The sequence below is a fragment of the Peromyscus eremicus genome, chromosome 15, assembly GCF_949786415.1.
Source record: "Peromyscus eremicus chromosome 15, PerEre_H2_v1, whole genome shotgun sequence".
NCBI lineage: Eukaryota > Metazoa > Chordata > Mammalia > Rodentia > Cricetidae > Peromyscus > Peromyscus eremicus.
Window position 1 is genome coordinate 53,922,816 of NC_081431.1, and position 7,296 is coordinate 53,930,111.

The 7,296-nt window shown below is 42.4% G+C and overlaps 2 pseudogenes; one reads left to right on the forward strand and one right to left on the reverse strand.

Moving 5' to 3' along the window:
* Positions 1-1,805: 1,805 nt before the first annotated feature.
* LOC131924942 (diphthamide biosynthesis protein 3-like) lies at positions 1,806-5,238 on the reverse strand (annotated as a pseudogene).
* Positions 5,239-5,749: 511 nt separating this feature from the next.
* LOC131925556 (U1 small nuclear ribonucleoprotein C-like) lies at positions 5,750-6,295 on the forward strand (annotated as a pseudogene).
* Positions 6,296-7,296: the final 1,001 nt, after the last annotated feature.

Consider the following 7,296-nt stretch of genomic DNA (forward strand, 5'->3'; position numbering starts at 1 on the left):
GGTATTGTTCTGGTTAGTTCTTTGTCAAACTGGCAGAAACTAAGAAACTAAGATTATTTGGGAAGAGTGAACCTTAATTGAGAAAAATGCCTCCATCAGATTGGCCTGTAGGTAAGTCTGCAGGGGCATTTTCTTGATGTGAGAGAGTCCAGTCCACTGTGGGTGGTGACACCCGTGGGCAGGTGGTCCTGGGTTGTATAAGAAAGCAGGCTGAGCAAAGCCATGAGAAGCAAGCCAGTAGGCAGTGTTCCTCACTGCTTCAGTTTCTGCCTTCAGGTTCCTAACATGAGTTCCTGCCCTGCCTTCCTTTCATGATCAACTCTAAGCTATAAGATGAAATAAATCTTTTCTTCTCCTAAGTTGTTTTTGGTCAGTGATTTTTTTTTGGAGGGGGGCGGTTCTGAGACAGGGTTTCTCTGTGTTGTTTTGGAGCCTGTTCTGGAACTTGATCCGTAGACCAGACTGGCCTCGAACTCAGTGTTTTATCACAGCAAAAAAAAAAAAAAAAAAAAAAGGAAACCTGACTAGAACATGTATCAAAACAAAATAAAAAGAACAAATAAGAACATGTATTTATTAGAAAGAAAAATACTAAAAAAAAAAAACCATACTATCACTAAAATAAATGTTGTGTTTATAAAATATCTTACAGAAGTACTTAGTTGAAATTAAACTATGGTCATTTACAATATTGTACAAGAAAATTTAACATGCAGCCGATTAGCCATCTTAGATGTAAAATTGTACTAGAAAAAAGTTGAGATTTTATAAAGAAATAAGCATGTTTATACAGTTTGAAAGAACTGATTTTTTGAAAATCACATAGCATTGTATTAGTTTCTTATGGCCATTATAACATATTAGCACATGCTCCATGGCTTACCACCATACAAATTCACTGCCTTAGAGTTCAAGGCTAGGAAGTCTAAAAAATACCTTAGGGCCCAAAATCATGGGTGATAAGGCTATGCTTCTTCTAGATGCTTTTAGGGAAGTGGTTCTTAACACATGGGTCATAACCCCTTGAGAGTTGAATGACCCTTTTGCAGGGGTCATGTAAGACCATCAGAAAACACAGGTATTTACATTGTGGTTAATAGCAGCAGCAAGACTACAGTTATGAAGTAGCAAAGGAATAATTTCATGGTTGGGGGGTCTCCACAACATGAGGAACTATACTAAAGGGTCGAAGCATTAGGAAAGTTGAGAACCACTGCTCTAGGGGAAGGAAACATTTCCTTGCTGATTCCTCTTTTTGTGATTATTTGTGGTATGGGTAGTCAACCCTAGGCAAGGACTCCACTGCTCAGCCTCATTCTCAGCTCCTTTTAAAAAGGGTAGAGCAGTGGTTCTCACCCTACCTGATGCTGCAACCCTTTAATACAGTTCCTCCTGTTGTGGGGACCCCCAACAATTATTTTCTTTTTAAAAAATAAAATAATAAATATTTATAAAATAAAAAGAGCCTCAGAATTGAAGTGGACAATGCTGTTTTCAGACAATAAATTAGTTTTAAGATACTGAAATGATGCTACTGAGAGAAAGGAAAAGCACCAGTTTATAAGGCTCTTCCTTCAAATTCAGATGGACAGTTAGGAATCCTTCCAATTCCGTGGGAACATGAAATCCAGGTCTGACACATCACAGGCTCATGTGTTTACGATGAATTCAGCGGCTGATGAAGATCCACAAGGAAGAGCCAGCCACAGACAGCTGTCCTATGAAGAGGCTGTATACTCAGCACTTGATCCATCCACCTGGGCTCCTTCCCTGATGCTCAGGATTTGGATTCCCGGAGGGTTTCTTCAGCATTTAACTAACTCTTTGTTGACTGAAGGTGCTGGGACTGTTTCTCCACACATAAACTGATCTTTGTCATAAATCACTTTTATAATGAGAGAGAGCCGCTAGGACACATTGCCACATCTTCTCCATTCTCCAAATCTTCCTTGGTGATAGAGAGTTATCCCCACAGGGGCAGGGGTAGAAATATGTCTCCGAGTCCTAGTCATATTGAAAGTCCTCGATCTCCACCTCATCGTGAAACACCGTCAGGGTCACAGGATGGACACCACCTCATCAGTTTGCCTAACTCAGCCGGTGCTGGAAGGCCTGGGCTTCCTGGCTGACCCCAGAGCAGGGACAATCCCCCAACAATTATTTTCGTTGCTACTTCATAACTGTAATTTTGCTACTGTTATGAGTTGTAATGCAAATATCTGATATGCAGGATATCTGATATGTGATCCTTGTGGAAGGGTCATTTGAACCCCAAAGGGGTTGCCACATGAGTTGAGAATGACTGGTGTAGAGAACCAAGCACATAAGAGGCAAGCACTCTACCACGGAGCTATACACTCAGTCCTTAAAGTGAGGTTACAAGCTTCTTTGGGCGGCCAGGGAGGTGGTGGAAAACTGTTGCATTCTGTTGTCCAAGTCTTTCTCTTAAACTGGACTCAAAAGACCCTTCCGCCTTCTAGCTGGTCAGGTATTTTTGTTGGTGGTTATTTCATTTTCTCTTTTGTCAGCTTGGAACAAGCTAGAGACATCTGAGCAGAGGAAGGACCCTCATTTGAGAAAATATCCTCACCAGATTGGCCTGTGGGCAAACTTGTGGGGCATTTTCTGATCGATTATTTGTGGCTGGATCCTAACTGCTCCCTTAGGGGAGGGAGGGGAGCAGTGAGAAGACGTGGTATCAATGACACAGACACTGGGAGTCAGTTGAAGGCAAACAGCAAACACATATATTCAATAATGAGGAAGGCCTATATACCCTCCTCCCAGCACCCAGGCTGTATCCCAATCTGGTGGCTTTGTGTAGTTGTCCCTCATTGGCTGGGCAAGATCAGCTAACAGCGCCTGTTGCTAGGCCCTTAGGCAGACTCCAGTTTGGCTCATAAGGAAGTATTTTATGTGTATGCCTTGGCAACTGGTTTGAGCCAATTTCCTAGACTCAATGGGCCTGTCCTACTACAATGATTGATGTAGAAGGGTCCATCCAACTGTGGGTAGTGCCATTCCTGGGCTGGTGATCCTTAAGTGTATAAGAAAAAAAAACAAGCAAGCCAGTAAGCAGTACCCCTCCATGGTCTCTGCTTCAGTTCCTGCATTGGCGTCCCTCAATGAACTATGACCCAGAATATGAAAGGCTATTTGCCTTTCATAGTCTTTATCACAGCAATAGAACCCCAACTAAGAGATGCTTCAGTCTCTCCAGTAGCTGGAGCTACCATTTCCCTTTCTTTCAGCTTCCAGGGCCATCTGCATTCCTTAGCTCATGTCAGTAGGACAGAATGTTCAGTTCTCTCCCTCCTCTTCCTCTCTCTCACCCACTCTTTTGTATTTGCTTCCTTGTCACTCTGTCACCCTCTCTGGCTCTAACATCCCTCCCCCATATGACTATATAGAGCCCCATGTGAATGATCTATAATAACTTTTCCTACTTGGGATGATGTCACTTCATCACATCTGCATAATCTCTTTGGCCCTTAAAGCTAATATCTCCACCTGTTCCAGGGATTAAGATAAGGGTATGTTAGGGAAAAAGAGCCACTGCACCTGCCCACTACAGGTAAAATTGTATTTTTAAATTTAAATGTAATACAATATAATTTTTTTCATCAAGCACTCTAAATTTCTAAAAGATTTTGTTTTAGATTTATGGGGAAATCATATGGTTTATGACAAATAACATGACCACTCTAGTTTGAGGTATGCACCCAACATTATGCATGTTAATATTAGTGGAGCATAGCCATATACTCAGATGTTCATAGAAGTAATACTCATAACAGCACCAAACTGGAAGCTATCTACATCCCATTGACTGTTGAATTGATAAATTGTGCTGCAGTCACACTAGAAAATGCTGTACAGCAATGAAAATACCTAAATCTAAGCAACATGGGTGAATCTCCAAAACATCATGGCGAGCAACATGATTCAACTCCACACACAGACATGTACTGTGTACATGTTCTACGTAAAGTTCAAATGCCAGCTAATTAATTAAAAAGAGGATGACACTTAGAGGAGGTAGGGACTGATATGGGATTGGTCAGAGGCTTCCGGGATTCTAGTAACATCCCATTTCTTGACCTGAACAAATGTTACTTGAATATACTTTCAAAAGTTCACAGGGCTGTAGCATTGATGATTTACGTATATTCCGTCATTACTTTTCATTTTAGTAAAGAGGTTATGGGAGTTGCATCACAGGTAAAGTGCTTGACATGCAATCATAAGGACCAGAGTTTGGATGCCCAGAAATCACATAAAGCCAGATGTGTGTGGTCTGCCTGTAATCTCAGTAGAGGCAGAGACAGAGGTATGGAATCCTTAGATTAAGCTAGCTACCCAGACTAACTGAAACATGGATGACTGGATTCAGGAGTGGTTCTAAGTCACTACATCAGGTGGAGAGCCAGCCATGAGTGCATACACACACACACACACACACACACACACACACACACACACACCTCCCAAAGAGAATGCTTCATCTAAAAAGTAATGCTTCATTTTTCTTAAAATATAAATGAATACAAATAGAAACTTCTCTCGGGTTGTCAAAATGCCAAAAGTTATTGTTAAGGCTTTTAACACTATTTTTCTGTGTTCAAATTATATGCATTGTATCAAGCGAAATAAGCAAATTAGCTACTGCAATTTCACACTTGTCACAAATCGAGCTACAATTAAAAATGTATCTTAAATGTGGCATTATGGAAATTCTAAGTACTTTAAGGTATTAGCAAATAAAATTAGAAAGCAGGTTCTCCCATTTGAATCTGAATACTAACAACAGTGATATTAATATTTTCGCAGTAAGCAGAGGTGTTTTTTTTTTTAACCAAGCAATAGTTACCTTTGATTAGGTTAACAGTCTTTTAATCACCTTTACTTTTTATTATTTAACTTCGTTCTTTAAGCAGTTCATGCACGGGTACAGGACTTGCTCTTGGTTCGTCCCTCTCCTGAGCCCTGCAGTTTTGTTCTGTGATCCACCGGTTTAACCAGAACCATTTGTGTAACCACAGGTGTGAACCACCCACTGGAGTCTGGCAGACTCACGAGTACACAGCAGAAGACGATGATCCCTCCATAGCAGCCCTCAGTGACCAACACTTTACCGAGGAGAAAACTCTCCTGCTTCCATGACTGATTATTGCTGTGCAGACCCAGTGCAGACAGCCACGGCTCCCGTGATTCTATAATTGTAATGGCTGTGCTCATGTATTTAACATCTATGACCTATCAGGTAGACACTATATATCATTTCTGTATGCAGATGAGGAACATGAGAAATAGAAAAATAGGCCAACTTGCCTAAAAAATCAAATAAACAATTCACAGAGGTATGATAAAAAATATGACATCGCCAGGCGGTGGTGGCACACGCCTTTAATCCCAGCACTCGGGAGGCAGAGGCAGGCGGATCTCTGTGAGTTCGAGGTCAGCCTGGTCTCCAAAGTGAATTCCAGGAAAGGCGCAAAGCTACACAGAGAAACACTGTCTCAAAAAACCAATATATATATATATATATATGACGTCAATGGGGCTACAAGATGTGCTTCAAAGACACAGTGTGTGTCCCCCTCACTCGGTCTTCGGGCTTACAGACTATCAGCATTCATTGCTTCTTGATGGGCGGAATGAAGCTTAAAGATGAATTGTTCTCCAGTCATTTCCCGGCGGCCTGGAACTGGGTAGCTAACGGCCTGCGTAGCAACATGCCTAGCCATCTATGAGAAAGACACACTGTAGTGGTCGGAAACACAAAGAGAATGTGAAAGACTACTACCAGAAATGGATGGAAGAGCAGGCGCAGAGCCTGATTGACAAAACAACAGCTGTATTTCAACAAGTAAAGATACTTCCAGCTCCATTCTCTGGTCCTCCTCCTGCAGGGGCCATGATCCCACCTCCCCCGAGTCTCCCGGGTCCTCCTCGCCCTGGCATGATGCCTGCACCCCACATGGGAGGCCCTCCCATGATGCCAATGATGGGCCCTTCTCCTCCTGGGATGATGCCCGTGGGACCTGCTCCTGGAATGAGGCCACCCATGGGAGGCCACATGCCCATGATGCCTGGGTCTCTCCAATGATGAGACCTCCTGCTCGGCCCATGACGGTGCCCACTCGGCCTGGCATGACTCGGCCAGACAGATAAGAGCAGAAAGGCTCTTTATCAGTTTTGTACTTCTTGTTCTGTTTCACCAGGGGATGACGGTGCTGAGCCTGAGTGTTTTCTAGCTGCATGACAGGAAGGCTTCCCCTTCCAAACAGAGAGAAGAGGGCCAGAAAAGTGCAGCTTTCATTGATATTGTGAAATATGAAAATAAAATTGTCAGCTGTTTTAGTTAAAAAAATAAAAGATTAATTGTTCTCCAGGTCAAACAGTAATATATACATATATATATATATATATGCATGCTCTTGGGCACATAGAAAAGTCTCTTCTCTCATAGGATGTAGCACACGTGACACTGATTTCAGGTGCTAAGTGCAGTGGGCATTAGAACCATTCCAGATCCAGTTTTCAGGAGTCCCATAACACAGAGCAGTCTGTTCTGTCACTGTCAAGGGCTCTGAACACAGCAAGAGCAGGGAACAAATCTACCGCTAGATTAAGAGTGCCAACCTGGAATCTTAAGCTAGTAATTCTACATTTTGTATTCTTTGTTTTGACCCACTCTCCCCATCTGTAAACTTTTCTTTGAATATTGATTCAAGTTTTGATCCCTGTCAGGTTTTGATCTTCTGGACTTTTGATTTACCAGCGTTTGGGGATTTTTATTCAAATGCAGTCAGACAATCAAAGAGAAACGTACCCAGCGAGAGTGTTTTCATTGAAATGGCTGTAAGTATTCTCAGCTGCTCTGCATCAGTACGAAGAGAATTCTCTTTAGACCTCGCTTCTTCTTTCTCCTTTCCCACTCTCCCTCTGGATGGATTCCTCCCTTTCCACCCTCTTTCTGCATCTTGCCATTTTCCCTCACCACAGCGCCATCCCTTCCAATGCAATCCCAGGAGTCAGGCAGATGTATTTCTGAGTAACAACATTTTCCCAAGGACGTCACTTCCATCTGTACTTTGTATCTATTTCTTCATCTTATAGAGGCCCAGTAACACAAAATACCTGGAATACCAAGGGCAATAATATTGAGGCAGTTAATGTATCAACAAAAGCAGGATTTTCCTGCAGACTTGGGCCTCGTCAGGTGAGCCGTCGTATAGCTTCCTGGGATGACCTTGAGGTCTGAAATATTCCGTTTTTTAGATTAGTTGGAAG